Genomic DNA, 18,445 nt, shown 5'->3' on the forward strand with positions numbered 1-18,445 from the left:
ATTCTGAAGGAAATCAGCCCTGAGTGCTCACCTGAGGGACAGATCCTGAAGCTGAGACTCCAATGCTTTGGCCACCTCATGAGAAGAGAAGACTCCCTGGAAAAGACCCTGATGTTGGGAAAGATGGAGGGCACAAGGAGAAGGGGACAACAGAGATGGTTGGACAGTGTTCTCGAAGCTACCAACATGAGTTTGACCAAACTGCGGGAGGCAGTGGAAGACAGGAGTGCCTGGCGTGCTCTGGTCCATGGGGTCATGAAGAGTCGGACACAACTAAATGACTAAACAACAACAACACTGCAGAGGAATATTTGAGGTCACTGGGAGAGTCAAAATGGCTTCAGGATTTCTCTCCTGTACTATTTCAGACACATGGTTTATATATTTAGATATGTGAGCATTTATGAATATGTATTCTATATTTGAGACCTTAGAATTCTTATAACAAATGCCACTTGCAAACTACAGTGGTACCTCGGGTTAAGTACTTAATCCGTTCTGGAGGTCCGTTCTTAACCTGAAGCACCACTTTAGGTAATGGGGCCTCCTGCTGCCGCCACGCTGCCGGAGCACGATTTCTGTTCTCATCCTGAAGCAAAGTTCTTAACCTGAAGCACTATTTCTGGGTTAGCAGAGTCTGTAACCTGAAGCGTATGTAACCCGAGGTACCACTGTATAATCAATGAGTGCCAGACTCTGACATACAATGGAAAATGCTTGCTGGCTCTCTTTTGCAAACCATAAGACCATGTTCATTGACCATTTTGAAGGTTTTCCCCTTGAAATCTTTCATAGATTCATAGCAGCTCGTAAAACCCGGGCTGCATTCTGCATAAGCTCTTTGCCTATTACACAGCAGTTAAGCATCTCATTTTTGTCTCTGTCACCAGGGTGTCTCTTTGATGCATGTGTTCCGCACACGACACATACTGAGTTTCCGCTTTCGCTGCTCCCCCCCTCCTCCCGCTACTGCTTTTAGTGTTTTGGCTGTGTTTACCCGTTTAAAAAATAAGAATGAAAAATGCATTGACACTGTTGCTTAACACAGCACTATTGATTTATTAGCAGCAGGTTTTCCTTTCTGCAGAAAAGGTGCTTGTTGAGTTCCTGCATCCCTGCGCCTCAATACCAAAAATATATATATGCGGGAGTACCAGCAAAGATTGGTGTGCCAATCTTTTATAATCTGGCTAAAGGGAATTTACAGAGTCATTCCCTGCCCCCATAAAAAAGATAAAAGTGTACAATATAGGGTAGAATAACCCATTTATTGGTTTGAACTCTACTCTCAAGTAGGAAAGAAAGGAGAGGGTTGCTGGACTCTCTAAAACACCCACACTGAACCTCTGTTATAAGTTGTCAGTCACACGACTGCAAATTTATGTTGCGATTTTATATTGAGTTCCTCAGGAAAAGAGGCTTCTGGCTTTAAAGTGTGTGTAAGCAGTAGGTTTAGGGATGCGGGTGGCGCTGTGGGTTAAACCACAGAGCCTAGAACTTGCCTATCAGAAGGTTGGTGGTTCGAATCCCCGCAATGGGGTGAGCTCCCATTGCTCCGTCCCTGCTCCTGCCAACCTAGCAGTTCGAAAGCACGTTAAAGTGCAAGTAGATCAATAGGTACCGCTCCGGCGGGAAGGTAAACAGCGTTTCCGTGCGCTGCTCTGGTTCGCCAGAAGCGGCTTAGTCATGCTGGCCACATGACCCGGAAGCTGTACGCCGGCTCCCTCGGCCAATAAAGCGAGATGAGCACCGCAACCCCAGAGTCGGCCACGACTGGACCTAATGGTCAGGGGTCCCTTTACCTTTACCTAAGCAGTAGGTTTATCTGCAGCAAAAACAGTACATGGGACTGCCAAACTTGTCGTCTGTCCTCTTGTAGCTTTTCTTTATCTTTTTAAGGAAGAGATGCCAAACCGGGGAGCTCAGGGAGCCTTCTATTATTATTATTATTTGTCTCCAGTCAACACCAATTGACTTCATGAACTGACCCTCACTCAGTTATGCCTCTCCCACTCTGGATTCTGCTCTGAGAGGCGAGGCTCTTGGGATCTGAGCTGTATCTACGGGGCTGCAAATGACAAAAGCTTTTGCATCACCCGACTCCTGACTCCTCAATAAACGACAAAGCGGCGGAGGCAGCCGCGCAGCAGCAAACACCTTATCGGAAGCAGAGCCCTGCTTTTCAGCATTGCAGTCTGTGATTCCATTGCAGTTTGATGGGCTGGATGCAGTTATGCATCAAACCGTGGGCAGAGGAGGCTTGTTTGGTTTAATACGAACGGAGAGACTTTGTAGCTGCAAAAAGGAGAGCAGACTGACTACTCCTTCGAGCCTTGTGTATATTATCTCCCTATTTCTACTGAAATAGCTGTTGGCCTACACAAGGATTCTTAGCTGCCCCCCCCCCCCGCCCCATTGGACTATAACCAACAGACGTAATAATTCCACGCCTTATGTGTCTCATAGGGACACGGGTGGCGCTGTGGGTTAAACCACAGAGCTTAGGACTTGCTGATCAGAAGGTCAGCGGTTTGAATCCCCGTGACAGGGTGAGCTCCCGTTGCTCAGTCCCAGCTCCTGCTAACCTAGCAGTTCAAAAGCACGTCAAAGTGCAAGTAGATAAATAGGTACCGCTCCGGCGGGAAGGTAAACGGCGTTTCCGTGTGCTGCTCTGGCTCGCCAGAAGCGGCTTAGTCATGCTGGCCACATGACCTGGAAGCTGTACGCCGGCTCCCTCGGCCAATAAAGCGAGATGAGCACCGCAACCCCAGAGTCTGCTACGACTGGACCTAATGGTCAGGGGTCCCTTTACCTTTTATGTGTCTCATATGTGTCATTGAGCACATTAGAGCTCTCTAACCCGTACTTGCTTGCTGCCTTTGGGAATGACTTGCCTGTTGCCTAGTCCTTCCAAGCGTGGCACAGTGGGTTGGTGCATCTGGCTGTTAACCAAAAGGTTGGTGGTTCGAGCCCACCCAGGGATGACTGTGAGCAGGATTCCTGTATTTCAGGGGGCTGGACTAGATGATCCTTGGGGTCTCTTCGAACTCTACAATTCCATGATTCTATGACTCTGTGGAATAGTGGACCCTGGTCCTAACCCTGATCTATGTAGGCTACTGCCTTCACTTCCTGCTCTTTGAAATTTGGGAGCAGCTGGCTTTCCTGAACTTATTTCAGAGTGCAAGAGAGATTGATAAGCCTGTTAAGTCTCCCCAGTGACTGTATGTTAAATGCAAAGATGATTTATATTTATCAAATAAAACTCACTGGGAAATGGAGATGCAGTTTGCTTTTGATCTGATATCAAATGGGCAAGGAGAAGAAATGCCATTGGATGGAGCTATTTATTAATATTTATTTATTCAAAATAATAAAGAAGGCATTTGAAAAACACCTTCGGGACTGCTAGAAGGATTGATTATTGCAAATTTACTGCATTTCAAACAGAAACCTCTTTAGAAGTGCTTTTAAGCCACATCCGCGTCTCTCATTTCCTATGTAGATCCCGTTGCCCTAAAATCCAGTGTTCAAATCTGGTTCTGTGTTTGATAACACAAGCTGGAGGGTTGGTTGGGGGAAATAGCTTGCAAATGGGCCTTAAATCTGGAAAGGACCCATTCTTTTTTTAAAATATATTTTTCAAATTAACTTTTATTTTGGAAATTCTTTTAAACAACCCTCAAAACATGTATCTCATATTCCTTGACTTCCCATCCACCCTTCCAGGGTGTTCTTTTCTTAGCTTATAAAGCCGCTATACTACTTATATGTTACCCATTATGTACATTAATTCTAAATGATTGAACTACCAATTCTCATTGGCTGCTCAAATCCTGCATACGTTTTAACATAACCACGATACCCCCACCCCCCAATATTCCACAAAATAGTTCCATCCTTCAATGGACGTTTTCTTCATTCTGTTCTTTGATTCTCACAGGTAATCTAGCCATCTACGCATATTCCATCATCTTCATAATCCGATCTGGAAACGACTCATTCTAAACTATATGGTAGCGATGTACTAGCCTTGAGAACGGTGGTTTCCTTGTTGCTGACATGTGAAGAGCTATAGAATTAAGTAATTGGTTTTTCTACAGAAATGAACAGCCGCGTTGGAATGTGATGTGTACAGTTTGAATGGCAAAAGAAACAAACCCTGAAGCTCATTTGTACCAGACAAGCCCCTTCTTCTCCTGGTTCCCAGCCCAATTCTGGTTCTGATCTTTATTTCCTGATTTTGATCCTAGACTTAAATAAAATAGACTGTTCCTGGTGTTACAGGAATTTTTATAATGATTGGGGAGGGGGTTGCCGTTTGTTCACACACACAATGTCTCCTCAAAGCACCACATAACACACGATGGAAATGGCTACCAAGGGGAAAGCTTGGGACATGAGTGAGGGCAGCCATAATCCCTAAAGTGTGAGCTCAGGTACTCAGCAGCCCCTCTGCCTGAGTGATAATCTCTTTTTCTTTTTCTTTTTAAATGATATTTATTCCAAATTTAAAGTTACAAAAAAGAAATAGAAAAACCATACAAAATACAAAGAAGACTTTAGCCATAACAAAGCAAAAAATGAACAAGTAAAAAAGAACAATAAGACAGAATAAAAAAGAAGACAACAAAAAATATAAAAATACATTAAATTAAAATAAAACAAAAACAGATTAAACCTTTACATAGCCTTTTCCCTTTACTTATTTCCATGACCTCCTCTCACCTCCCGATTTTGTATTCTAGTTCAGATCGTGTTTCCAGCAAATCCTTCTAACCTTATTTTCATTTACGTATTTTAAAATTAAAATAATGTAATTAAACCTCCTCTATTTCATCAATTTCATCAACTCATTTTTGCTTAGTCCATTATATCATATCTACCAGAACGACCTAATATTCTTTTTCCAACCTCTTTCTAACATTCTTTTATATTGCAGTATTTTTGAAGATATATTTTGAATTTTTTCCAATCTTCTTCCATCGACCCTTCTCCCTGGTCTCGAATTCTGCCGGTCATCTCAGCCAATTCCATGTAGTCCATCACTTTCATCTGCCATTCTTCTCGGGTGGGCAATTCTTGTGTCTTCCAGTACTTCCCGATGAGTATTCTTGCTGCTGTTGTAGCATACATAAAGAAAGTTCTATCCTCCCTTCGCACCAATTGGCCGACCATGCCCAGAAGAAAGGCCTCTGGTTTCTTCAGAAAGGTATATTTAAATACCTTTTTCAATTCATTATATATCATTTCCCAGAAAGCCTTAATCCTTGGGCATGTCCACCAAAGGTGAAAAAATGTACCCTCAGTCTCTTTACATTTCCTGCCTGAGTGATAATCTCTGGCAATCCTGAGTGCCAGACAGGTAGCCATTCCAGAAACAATAGCAAACCCATATCAAGACAAAAGGATGTGATTAACTTGGCTGGGAAACAGGGACATGTAAATATTTCATTTGTATCACTTGAGGGGTGTATGGTGGAGGTCAAGGGAAGGTTGGGGGGCAAGCCCTGATGCTCAGGTTTCTGTCACCAGACCCTCCCAGCATGTGATGTGTTTGTGATATATGGGGTGTTGTGGGTATCTTTGCGGGCACACGTGCTAAACCCTGTCTGTGGTGCCTACCCCTTCCCCGCCAAAGAATGAGACAAGAGACCAGAGTATGGGTTCAAATTGGCCACAACTTTATTGAGCTTCAGAAGTGGGAAACTTGGCACAGGCCTTGGCAGGTAACCCTCTCAGCCCGTCTGGCTGAGGATATGCAGGCTGATGAGGTCCAGTGAGAGGGGACTGCAAAGCACAAACTTACATAGCATGCCCTTCCACTAACCTCAGCCCGGGAGTTTGACCTACATGCCGCTGCTCTAGGGCCAGGGACTCCCGATGTTTTGTCCTTTAACAGGCCCTGCAAGCGCCCCCACATGGGGAGGGAGCATGAATGCATTCCCCCCCAGCTTGATGATAGACTAAAGGATACCTTGCCACGGCCTAAAACCGCCAAATTTGTGACGAAATGCTACGGGGAAGGCGAAACCTGCCAATGCAGGGAAAATTCCTTCTGGTTCTGAATACAGCAACCATCTTACGGCCGCAGCAGTGCCTGCTGACCTGGAACGCAAAACATTAGTCTATAAGGAAAAGGTATCATTAACTTGATGACCGCTGACCTAGGATGAAATTATTTGGATGCAAGGAATTATTAATTTGAGGGAGGGTGGGTGGGTGATCCTGGAAAGAAGGAAAACCAAGTGGGGCTTGGACAAAGGGGTCAGCCTCTTTTCTTTGACCTTAGCCCCACCCCCGGCCGGCCATCCATTGTTCTCCCTGGCTGAGGGTGGGTCAAAGGCCGGCCCAAGCAGGTGGGAGGCACCTGTCCAGGTGAGCCCCCGCTCGGTGCCGCAAACCCTGCCCACCTGTAGGGAAGGGAGGGCGGAAATTGTAAAACTGATAAAAGTGGGAGCCATCCTTTGTTCTGGGCTTCTTCCTGCTTCTCCCATGTGTTAGGTGGAAGTCCTGTTGGAATAAAGACCAGGCCTACTGGCTGCTGCTTTGCTCCTATATTCCTGGCTGGTGCCTTTGTTTGGTAATCCAAGTGAGCCCAAGGATTTTCCTGTAACACTGGAATATAGTACAGTTGCAAGATTATACAACCAAGCTGTTCCCCAACAAACTGCTCCTTGCACTTAACTTCTCAAATGTAGCTTTTCACTCTTCTAAGGTCCTTATTTTCCCTCCTCTTCCAGCTAACTGCTCTATCAATACCCTGCTCATGTTCTCTCTGCTTTCTCCATCTGCTAGTCTTGTTGGGCTCCTGGAGGAGACTCCCTGGATTTGACCTTTCCTGGCTTGCTTGATCCTCTGTTCCCAGTATTGATGCAATTTGGGTCCCTGGCTTGATGCATCTCTCTCCAGTCTTGACCTCTTGGCAAGTTCTTTTGACACTGCCTTGGATTTCACCAGCTATCAGTATTAATGTTGCTCACTTATGTCCTGAACTTTTTATTCTGCAAAGCGCTGGCCATTCCTTGGGCACTTCAAAGACCTGTTTAGTATAAATAACTGGAGTTTTTAGGTCGTGAATGGTCTTCTGTAACAAAACGTGTCACAACCCTGTCTGAATGAGCATGCCTATAGGGAAGTCCAGGTGCACATGTTCATCCTTTAGCAATTCTCAATGGTTGCTGGGAGTGGGATTTCTGTTTTGTGTGTGGAGGTCCCCAAGCCACCCCTCAAATAATTCACAAATCACACGTAATTTTAGTTTAAGGTTTTGGCACTATTTTGGCCACAACTTTTATTAAAATACAAAATCTGTGAGTGGTTGCTTAGACATTGGTTATGATTATCTGTCCCCCCGCCTGGGACAGAACTGACTTTCCAATTCCATCGGAAGCCAGTGAAGGGTAAACAGTGTTGGGGATCAGTTGAGCTGAGCGACAGTCCCTCACCGCTCACCCAACCAGCTCCCCAAGGCTTGCCGGCCCTGGTCCCATTTCAGGGATTGGACGAAATCGTGGCAAGCCCCAGGATTCCTTTAACGGAATTCCCTTCCAGCACCATTGGAGGGGCAGGCACAGCCTATCCTGACCCCTCCACCACCAATTTTTATAACTAATGCCTAACCGCAACCTTACAAGTTGTGATGAATTGCTAAGTAGTAGGCAAAAACCAAATGGCACCAGCCAATCAGCCAAATGGACAAAATTCCTACTAAGTCCCTGCCCCAACGGCAGACGACCCCATGACAGGCATAGCAAGGTCAACCGGAACACAGGGCGGGCGGGTGATCCGATGCACTCTGCAAAAGAGAAAGCAAAAGCCAGTGTGCCCCAATATGGTCCCACCCACCCAATTTGCTACATGCAATTTGCCCCAGTAACCCGGTCAGCCAATCGTTGTGCCAGGCAATAACCATTAACCTGTCAGGCAACAGAGGCCTGGCCCGGCGGCCCCCACCGCAACCTGTGCTCTCATTTTAGGGAGAACACGCTTTGTCATAATCAACTAGGCCTCAGTTCTCAACTGCTTTACCTCTCTGTGAAATATAGTATGCTGCAGCTTTCCCTTAGTTTTTGCATCATTGCTTTTTCCTCATGGCAGTGTGCTGAATACTTATGCTTACAGTGCAGTTCATTAACTATTGTCAAGCAAAGTAACATCAATGAAGTTTAAAAAGCAGAGTGATATTGATTCTGTATGGCTCAAATAAGTGTGAGGTTTACCCAGCATGCACAATAAATTCACTCCTGCCAATTCTGATGTACAGCAAACATAGCTAAAAAGTGGGTGACTCAAAAGTGTGTTTAATAATAATAATAATAATAATAATAATAATAGGAATAGGGGGAAAGCAGGGAGGTTATTTCGCTGTCAGCATGCTACTCTTAGGTGAATATTTAGTGAACTGCATGATGAGATGAATGAGAAAACCAGACTTCTCCTCACTCCTGCTTGTATGGATAAAAAATGTTGATTGTCGCCAGCTTAATCAAGCAGTTTCCTTCAACATAAAAGCTTGAGTCTTGCTGCTAAGTTCTCTTCAACTCCTGGACACACCAAATCGCTTCCTCAGGAAATCATGTTTGCATATGATAGAGCAAGTTCACAAAACCTTGCTCGCAGACAGGAAAACTGAGCAGAGTGGCAAACAATTAAAACTCATCTTAAAAAGCATTATTTCCTTAGGTGAGCGTATATAATGGCACTATTTTTTTGAGGAGGGGGAAAAAACATTTTATATATGGTAGTGCCTTAGTATTTTCTCCATTATTGTGTTCCAGCTGGAGATTTGGATTTGTTTTCTAAATCACTTTGGCCTCAAGAATTGTGCTGTTCTCTCCTATAACAGGTTGGCCACTTCAAGAAAATTCCAGCTCAGTTATCCAGTGATTTGTACTGGTGAGAAATGTGCTTGTAAAGTGGCTTATTTTAAATGAGTTTTCTTTTTCAACCATCTCTTTTAGGGCTGGTATTTATGGAGAGAATACCAAAAGTGGATGTCAGATTAGAAGGAACACAGTGGGCTTTTCTCTGTTCTGTTCGTAAAGCTATTGACCAAGTGAAGGAAAGAACTATACAGAGAACAAAATGTACCCTCCCATTTTTTTTTAAGTAATGTTCTAAAAGGTATAAAATCACATTTAAACAAAAAAGAGGAGGGCAGCGGTATAAAAATTCAGTTCAAAATATTAGCAAAGCAGATGAGGAAAAAACTAACCTTTGCACCATTGTTGATATAACAACAACAACAACAAACAACAACCACCATTCATTCATTCATTCATTCATTCATACCCTGCCCATCTGGTTGGGTTTCCCCAGCCACTCTGGGTAGCTCCCAACAGAATTAATGATGATGATGATGATAATTAATAATAATAATGATAAAACATCATACATTAAAAACTTCCCTAAACAGGGCTGCCTTCAGATGTCTTCTAAAAGTCAGATAGTTGTTTATTTCCTTGACATCTGATGGGAGGGTGTTCCACAGGGCTGGCGCCACTATCGAGAAGGCCCCTCTGTCTCTTAAAAGCTTGGGCAAATAAACCTGTTTCTACCTGGTGCCAGAATTAACATAAAATTTCACATTAGATGACCCTCTGTCATGGGAGGGCATTCCAAAGATGTGGTTATGACTCTAGTTACCACCCATCTCTCTTCAGATGGTGGGGGATTCAGATGATGCAAGCAGTGTTTGGCAAGCAAATGATTCAGTTCAGCGCTGCCAGAGCATTCAGTAGGGCTGAGAAAACTATATCCCTACAGATATTGCTCAGATGCAACCCTGATCCCCCCCAACCATTGGCACTGCTGGTCGAGACTGATGGGAGTTGGATCCAAACAACAACCCCCCCCTCAAATGTCTAAAATAAGCCTCCTTTCTTGTTGTTGTTTCGTGTGTTGATTGCCATTCCTTCTACACAGGGGAATAAATTATTTCGTGTTTGTATACCGCTGAGATACTGTTAGCAGTTGGAGCCACAGGAAAATCTAAACAAGGGCAGTCATTTTCTTTGCAAAGAGTACTTGAAGAAAGCAAACAGTTAACCTCTCGGAGCTGAAAGCAGCAGCAAAGCTTTTGTCGGTTTCAAAATAAATGAAACCCAAGCTCCAGCTCCAAACTCATTTGTGGAAGTGTTGGCAACATTTTAATTTACAGCATTTTCCTCCTGCTGTTAATTTGAAAAGTTCCAAACAGACGCATCCTGTTTATATTTTAGTGCGGGTGATTCTGGCAATTAATTTCTCTGTTGAGAACGCATGGCACCTTCCCTCCTCGATGTTTCTCCCCCTCCCCTCGCTACCGCTGCCTTAGGGCAACAGACGCTGTCATAAATCATACATAGTCTGTAATGGTTCCTAAGGATGCTTAATGCGTTTGGGGAGTTTGCGTAATGAAACTTCCTTGGTATAGGTGAAGCATCCTAATAGGTTGCCTAGCTTGAAAGCTTGATATTAACCTTGTAGAATGATGATATATACGAATGCATAGGCTTGTTCGCGGTTTGCAACTTCAGAACTCGTCGTGATTATGTTAGCAACCAATGTTATGGACGGAAAAGACATAGCGTGGTGGGTAGCCTTTGAAGCTCAGGGATAATATAAGCTTTTGAGCTTTTTCTCCCCCCCCCCCCCCAAAAAAAAAAGAGAGAGAGAGAGTTTAATTCTTAGTTTAAGCACTTCACTATCTAGGCTGGTATTGGTATATTGGTTCCGGAACTAAAAGTATTGGAATTGATGGGGAGAAAAACTCAGCGGAGAAGGGTCAGATCACAGATTATTAGGATCAATGTGCATGACTGACCATTCTGCTGATAGAAATGGAGCAGCCAAGTTTTCTTTTAAGGTGATTTCTCCAGGGCTATCCAGTGATTCTGAGTCGGGCGTGATTTTACTTGTACTGTGAATATATTACTCATCTCAGCTGTAAGGCTCACAGTCGGCATCGTGTATGTGTGTTGTGCTGGTGTTATTAAAGGGAAATCTATCCAGTTCAATTGGATATAATCTAATTAATGGCAAAAGCCCACTGGATGGTTTCATGTCCCAACAGAAAAGGTCTCTTCAGTTGCAGGCTGGCCCTCAGAAAGGCCTGAACATAGCTGTCAACTTACAGATTTGAAATTAAGGGACCAGCAGCCTCAAAAATAAGGGACCAGCAGCCAAAATAAGGGATTTTCCAGGCACAGGTATGTTCAACTTCTGAGCCCCTCCGAGCCAAAGGCAGAAAGCCCAGCCAGCAGCCAAATGAAGCCTCATCAATAAGGGACAGCAGTGGGACATGGCACTGGGATAAGGGACTGTCCCGCCAAATAAGGGACGCTTGACAGCTATGGGCTTGAACCGTCTTGACTTGGTGTTCTGATAGAAAAATTAGAAGGGCACTGATTGGTCAGACCAAGGACCCGTTTAGTCTAGCATCCTGCATCCTCCTGCAATAGATGTGCTCTCTGGCTTTTGCTAAGAACAGGCCCAGTTTGTTATGAAAACTGCTTACTTTAGGATAACACAGCTGAGGCCTGGAGCCTCTATAGTAAGTACAGCTAACCATTTCAGCAACAGCACTTGCCACCCTAGTTCTCTCCACAATGCCCCTGGGAAGTAGGCAGGCTCTCTTCCAAATATCAGCACTCCACAGAACTGTTTTGAACGCAGCTTGCCATATCCGTGGCGGCCAGCCATGCAATTCTAGGAAGCCCACAAGCGGGACGTCCTCCAGAGGGCCTGGTTTTAAACAAAGAGCCCCTTCAGATGGTAAAACTGTTCCACTTGCCAGGTGTGGGGAGGTCACATCTGTGGATGCCAAGAAACCTCCTCTCTCTTTTTTTCTATGCATAAAGAGTTTTGTTTGTGGGAACTTTCTGATATCTACTCACCCAGAAGCCCTGTGAAGCTGTAAATCCATAAAAATTCCTTTTTTTGTGCATATTAGACCTCAGTCGGGGATAATCATGGTGTACCTGGGACAATTTAAAAAATAAATAAATCTCTAAGCCATGCTCAGAACTGGCAGACCGTGGTTAATTGTTTGTGAACCAGGTTTCCCCTTAATATTGCACAAAAGCTTCCCTGCCTACCTGACTCGAGAGGTGATCTTTGCTTAACACAGGTGACCAAATAAGTGGCTTCTTTGCCAGCTGGCCTGCATGCCAAAGCTAAGTTTGAATCAAGATATGCTGGAGGATGCTTGTGCAGATACCAGACCCCTGTTGTAATGTTGTTCTCTCGTCAAGAAGCATCTTGCTCTGCCTGAAGCTTATGGAGAGGTGAAAATGGCAGCCGGCCATAGAGCTTTTCAGTGATGAACTTTAAAGTGTTATTTACTGTTCAGTGTCTAATCCTATCACACACAGAGAGCGGAGGAGAAGCGTTTGTACTGGGACAGAGTAGTCTATTCAACATGTATTCACCTTATAAAATAGACTGAATCAAATTCTTCTCTCAGTCTTGTGTATGGAAAGCAGATTCTATAGTGTGTTTCTTAGGGACGCAAATGGCACTGTGGTCTAAACAATGGAGCCTCTTGGGCTTTCTGATTGTAAGGTCAGCTGTTCGAATCCCCACGACGGGGTGAGCTCCTGTTGCTTTGTCTCAGCTCCTGCCAACCTAGCGGTGTGAAAGCATACCAGCATGAGTAGATAAATAGGTACCACTGCAGTGGGAAGGTAAACAGCATTTCCATGCGCTCTGGCTTCCATCACAGTGTCCCGTTGAGCCAGAAGCTGTTCAGTCATGGTGGCCACATGACCCAGAAAGCTGTCTGTGGACAAACGCCAGTTCCCTCGGCCTGAAAGTAGAGGTGAGCATCGCACCTTATAGTCAAATTTGACTGGACTTAACTGTCCAGGGATCCTTTCCTTTACTTACTCTTAGGTTCAAGAGGGGAAAAAACCGCTTTGAACCAAGTTCTAGCATATTCATCCATTTGCTTTGCTGTGCTGTGCTGCAGAAAGCGTAGTCTTAACTGTTTTCTCTATGTTCTGTTTTTTGTCATCTTTAAATATCGGTGTCTCTGTTTTTCTCAGCTCTCATTTATTGGAGCCATGTTAGCAATGAGCATGAGCATCAAAGAGCAGGGAGGGAAAATCTGTGTCAGGCAAGCGATTTCCCCCTCTCCACTCCCTTCTGCTGCTAATGCATCTCTTTCTATCGCTTGGTGTCTTCTGCCCATGGTTTTTCATACTCGGTTAGCTTTTATTAACATTAGTAGATATAGCTCAGCCCTGCAGAGCTTTCAGCTGCTATCAGATCTGCACTAGCCAAGGATATTAATCATGATTCTGGTTGTCTCTGTCTTTTTGGTCTCACTTGAGTGTTGCTGCCTCCCAGCCCTCATCCCTCCCCTCTCACTGTCCTTTAAAGAGTCCTAAGGATACCCCTGGCAGTCTTCTTTAGCTCTGGGTCTTCTCTGTCAGCAACATTTTCTTGGCTGTCATCAGATAATCCAGAGTACTAATGATAAAACAATGTTTTTGACTGCTGCTGAAGTCAGCTGTGCCCTCATATGAGACCTGGCTGGCTTTCTAAAGTGTTGCGGAAACTTTGTGGTTGGAGAGAGAGGTATAATCGTCACCTCATCTTTGGAGAAGCTCTTTGCCTTGTCACTCAGGTTTTTTGCTTGTTCCTTTGGCCTTTTTATGTGTTAATTAAGAAATATATGGAGCAGCAGCTTTTCTTCCATTGAACCAAATGCCTATAGTAAGTGTGTCACCAAATGCCAGTAAGGGAGAACATTGGGAAGTCCACTTTTCACATTAGAGCCCAGGGCGAATGAATTCGTGAAGGAGGTTAGGATTTGACATTCCAGCTCCACTCTCAACTTCTGTGTACAGTGGTAACTTGGGTTAAGTACTTAATTCGTTCCGGAGGTCCGTTCTTAACCTGAAACTGTTCTTAACCTGAAGCACCACTTTAGCTAATGGGGCCTCCTGCTGCCGCCACGCCGCCAAAGCATGATTTCTGTTCTTATCCTGAAGCAAAGTTCTTAACCTGAGGTGATATGTCTGGGTTAGCGGAGTGTGTAACCTGAAGCCTATGTAACCTGAAGCATATGTAACCTGAGGTACCACTGTACTCTTCTGAACCTGCTGTACACAGAGCCTAGGCCAGGGGCTGGCAACCTAAGGCCCATGGGCACAAGCAGCCCATGGGGGTCATTTAAGTGACCCATGGACCCCCACCGCCTGCTCTGTCACCTCCCGTGCGCCGCGCTAAACTGGCACAGAGCAGAGAGGGGACCGCCATCCACAACGCTGACCAGCTTCCCATTGGCTACAGGAAGCTCCTGCAGCCAATGGGAAGCTGCACACGCCTCCTCCGCGCCAGAAGGAATGCTGGAAATAGCGTTTGCACATGCGTGTACGTGCGCACACACTCTGGCCCACCGCGGCGTCTGCGGGACTGTGAACTGGCCCAAGCCACAAAAACTTTGCCAACCCCTGGCCTAGGCAGATTGCTCTGTCACTACCATCTAGATCAGGCTTAGGCAAACTCTGCCCTCCAGATGTTTTGAGACTACAATTCCCATCATCCCTGACCATTGGTCCTGTTAGCTAGGGATGATGGGAGTTGTAGTCCGAAAACATCTGGAGAGCCGAATTTGCCTATGCCTGATCTAGATCCAGGGTTTTTCCGAGTACCATACTGTGTGAACATAGCTGAAATCTGTTGGTTTGCCCTGGTTTCTTGCCTGAATAGGTCTAAAGCGTTGAACTGGGGAGGCAGGTTCAGATCAACCACTGGCCACTATTTTTCAGTCTAACCCAACTCATGGAATTGTTAGTGTTCTAACATATATGTGTGTGTAGGCGATGGAGACCATATATAATGGTTGGAGCTCCATGGAGGAAGGGCAGAATAATAATAAAAAGTTGTCTGTTAACTTTGGTATTATGTCAAGAGAGACTTACTGGATCAGAACAAATGTCTGTCTAGTTCCCAATCTTGCTTTGTGCAGTGGCGAAATAAGTGCCTCCATGCAATAACACTTGTAGTTTAATGGTGAATTTGGGATATAATGGAGATGTAAAAGATTTGGATTATTATCAAAGATGCAGGAGGAAATGACTAACAATAGGACCCACAAAGGGGAGGAGATTCTTTGGAATCTTGTTTTTATGATGTATGTTGGATATGTGATTGCAAACTTTAATTTGAAAACCAAATAAATAAATTTTTATGTATATAAAAGAAAGAAATGCCTCCAAGCCTTCTGTATGAAAATGCTCCTATGGGGAGTGCCATCAGGCAGGGCATGAAGACATTCCAAGCCCATTGAGGGGTGGTGTTTATTATTACCTACAGTGGTACCTCCCAAGACGAATGCCTCGCAAGACGGAAAACTCGCAAAACGAAAGGGTTTTTGGTTTTTTGAGTTGCTTCGCAAGACAATTTTCCCTATGGGCTTGCTTTGCAAGATGGAAACGTCTTGCAAGTTTGTTTCCTTTTTCTTAAAACCGTTAATACAGTTGCAACTTGACTTCGAGGAGCAACTCATAGCACGCGGTGTGGTAGCCTTTTTTGAGGTTTTTGAAGACTTTGGTGATTTTTGAAGCTTTTCCAAAACTTTTCCGATACCGTGCTTCGCAAGACGAAAAAAACCGCAAGACGAAAAAACTCGCGGAACGAATTAATTTCGTCTTGCGAGGCACCACTGTATCTGCAAAATTGCTTTCTGGTTCATTACTTAACAGCGTTAGAAGATGTGTTGTGGGGCTCAGTTATTTTGAGGAAACCCAGAGATGAGAGTTAATGGTTTGTATGTGGTAGTGATAATGTTTCAAAGTGTTCCACGGATTATTGTACTCAGGAAAGCAGCAATGAGGGGTGCTGTGTAAGGAAGCACTTTGCTTTGCAAAAGTTGCATGTCTTGGTTGAAAGTTTTATAATAATAATAATAATAATAATAATAATAATAATAATATTAACAACAACAACAGCAACAGCAACAATAATTTATTGTTTGTACCCCGTCCATCTGGCTGTGTTTTCGCAACCCTCTCTGGGTGCCTTCCAACAAAGATTAAAAATACATTAAAATGTCACACATTAAAAACTTCCCTGAACAGATGTCTTCTAAATGTCAGGTAGTTGTTTATCTCTTTGACATCTGATGGGAGGGCATTCCACAGGATGGGTGCCACTACCGAGAAGACCCTCTGCCTGGTTCCCTGTAGCTTTGCTTCTCGCAGTGAGGGAACCGCCAGAAGGCCCTCGGCGTTGGACCTCAGCGTCCGGGCAGAACGATGGGGGTGGAGATGCTCCTTTAGGTATAGTGGGTCGAGGCCATTTTGTTACAATCGTGTGCGCATAGCTTTTATAAAGTTTGCAAACGTTACAGACTTAAATCCGGGGATGGCTAACTTTCATCCTCGGCCACTCCTCCAGGACCCACCTATCAGCTGTGTGTGTGGCCATGCCACAATCTTGCAGGCACACACAAACATCCCCCATAGCTCATTTCTGCAGATCAGCAATTGGGGGGGGGGACGACATTAAATCTCTCTGCAGTGCTGTCCTATTTAGTTTTTTCTACTTCTTGCCACTGCCACCGAAATAATAATCAATTATTGGAATTTTAAAAATTGTGCATAGCCATTATATTGCTGCTGGCTTGTTAATGTTTCTGGATTCTTTTATGTGCTGTGGCTTATGAGCACTTAAGGTGCATGCTCCATGTAGATTTTGTTAGGTAAAGTAAGTGTAAAGGACCCCTGGACTGTTAAGTCCAGTCAAAGGCAACCATGAGCATGTGGCACTCATCTCCCTGTCAGGCCAAGAGAGCCGGCGTTTGTCCACAGACAGCTTTCTGGGTCATGTGGCCAGCATGACTAAATTGCTTCTGGCACAACAGAACACTGTGACGGAAACCAGAGCACACAAAAATGCCGTTTACCTTCCCCCCACAGCGGTACCTATTTATCTACTTGCACTGGTGTGCTTTCGAACTGCTAGGTTGGCAGAAACTGGGACAGAGTAATGGAAGCTCACTCCGTTGCGGGGATTCGAACCTCCGACCTTCTGATTGGCAAGTCCAAGAGGCTCAGTGGTTTAGACCACAGCGCCACCTGCGCCCCTATGATTTTATTAACACATTAAGTGCATGATTATTCCAGGCTCACCGAATAGTGAGGAGTTACTCCTTTACTGCCTCCAGCTTCACTTCGTTGCATTTACTTTCGTACCGTCCACTCTGCCTATACATAATGTTTAGATCCATCCTGTATTACCATTTTGTTAGTTACACTGCTCGCAATTTATGCCACTGCTTGTCTTAATACTTCACTACTTTCTCAACACACATTTTCCTTCTTAATAACTTTTAATGTAATTAGCCATGCGGCAGATTAAAGCCAAGCAAGAGAGATGATAACCCTACGAGCAAAACTCCAGGACTGGACAGAGAGAAAATGAGGTCGATCCTGATGACACTTCAAAGTTCAATTGTGCCAGAGGTTTTAAAACACAGGGAGATAGGAAAGCCAGCATGGTTAAAAAAATTATTTGCGGAAGTTCAGCCGTTGACCTTCTCCTTTATAAAAATAATTGGGAGCAGATCCTTGGTGTTCGTCTTATCCATTTTGTGACTGTGTTTTAGGGCAGCGTCCTCTATTTCTTTTGCTTTGGATTTTGCATATGTACTGCTGTGTTGTTTCAGCCGATACTTTTTTCTGCAGTGGATGCAATGTAATGTTTGGGGATGGTAGAGCTACCTGGTCCTAAACCTTAGAATGTTCCTGGGAAAGTTGCTTTATCAGGCCCCATTCAGACTTACTGTGAATGGTACAGAACCGATTCCTGATTATCCTTCCCCTGCTGCTTCAGTTGGTATGAGACTATGAGAGCTCTACGGATTGGAAACAGTTGCGGCACTCTTCCACCTGGTTGCTATACTGCCCAGAAAGGAATGCAATGGTCAGGGAAACAGAAATTGTGTGTTTGATCCTATTCGCAAAGTTTTGTAGTAACATTTTTCCTTGGAGCCACAGAAGAAGCCATCAGTAGGGAAGTGGCTCTGGAGCGCTAGCCTTAAGTGTCAACAGAGCTCTTAAGTGTCATTGTCCAAGCATTACAGTCATGGAGACAGGTACTTCATAAACCATGTGCTTACTGTATAGATTAAACACTGCAATATATATACATACTTTATATGTGTTCCTGGTCACTCGCAACTGCCTAACCTGTTCCTAAAAGTGAGCTCCAACATTTAAAGGTTTGCAGAGGCTTTTCCACTGAATTTGAACCAGAGGATGATTGCAATGATATATGCAATGCTGTAAATTTCAATCAAGTTGGGAGGAAAAATCTCTAGGTTTGTGTCCTCCCACATTACCTTCAAATTGGTCTTGGGTTATTCACCATTTGTTCAAAGCTTTTATGAAGCGTTCACATGAAGTCTGTTCACGAAGCATGGAAAACGAGCAAACTGTCCTTTTGATTCCTG

General features: G+C 44.3%; 1 protein-coding gene across 8 annotated transcripts in view; it reads left to right on the plus strand.

Moving 5' to 3' along the window:
* The window catches only part of RNF152 (ring finger protein 152), a 66,693-nt gene that overhangs the window by 46,325 nt on the left and 1,923 nt on the right, over positions 1–18,445 (plus strand). The gene's annotated exons all lie outside the window — the stretch shown is intronic.

The sequence above is a fragment of the Podarcis pityusensis genome (assembly GCF_964106645.2).
Source record: "Podarcis pityusensis genome assembly, chromosome: 7".
NCBI classification, from domain to species: domain Eukaryota; kingdom Metazoa; phylum Chordata; class Lepidosauria; order Squamata; family Lacertidae; genus Podarcis; species Podarcis pityusensis.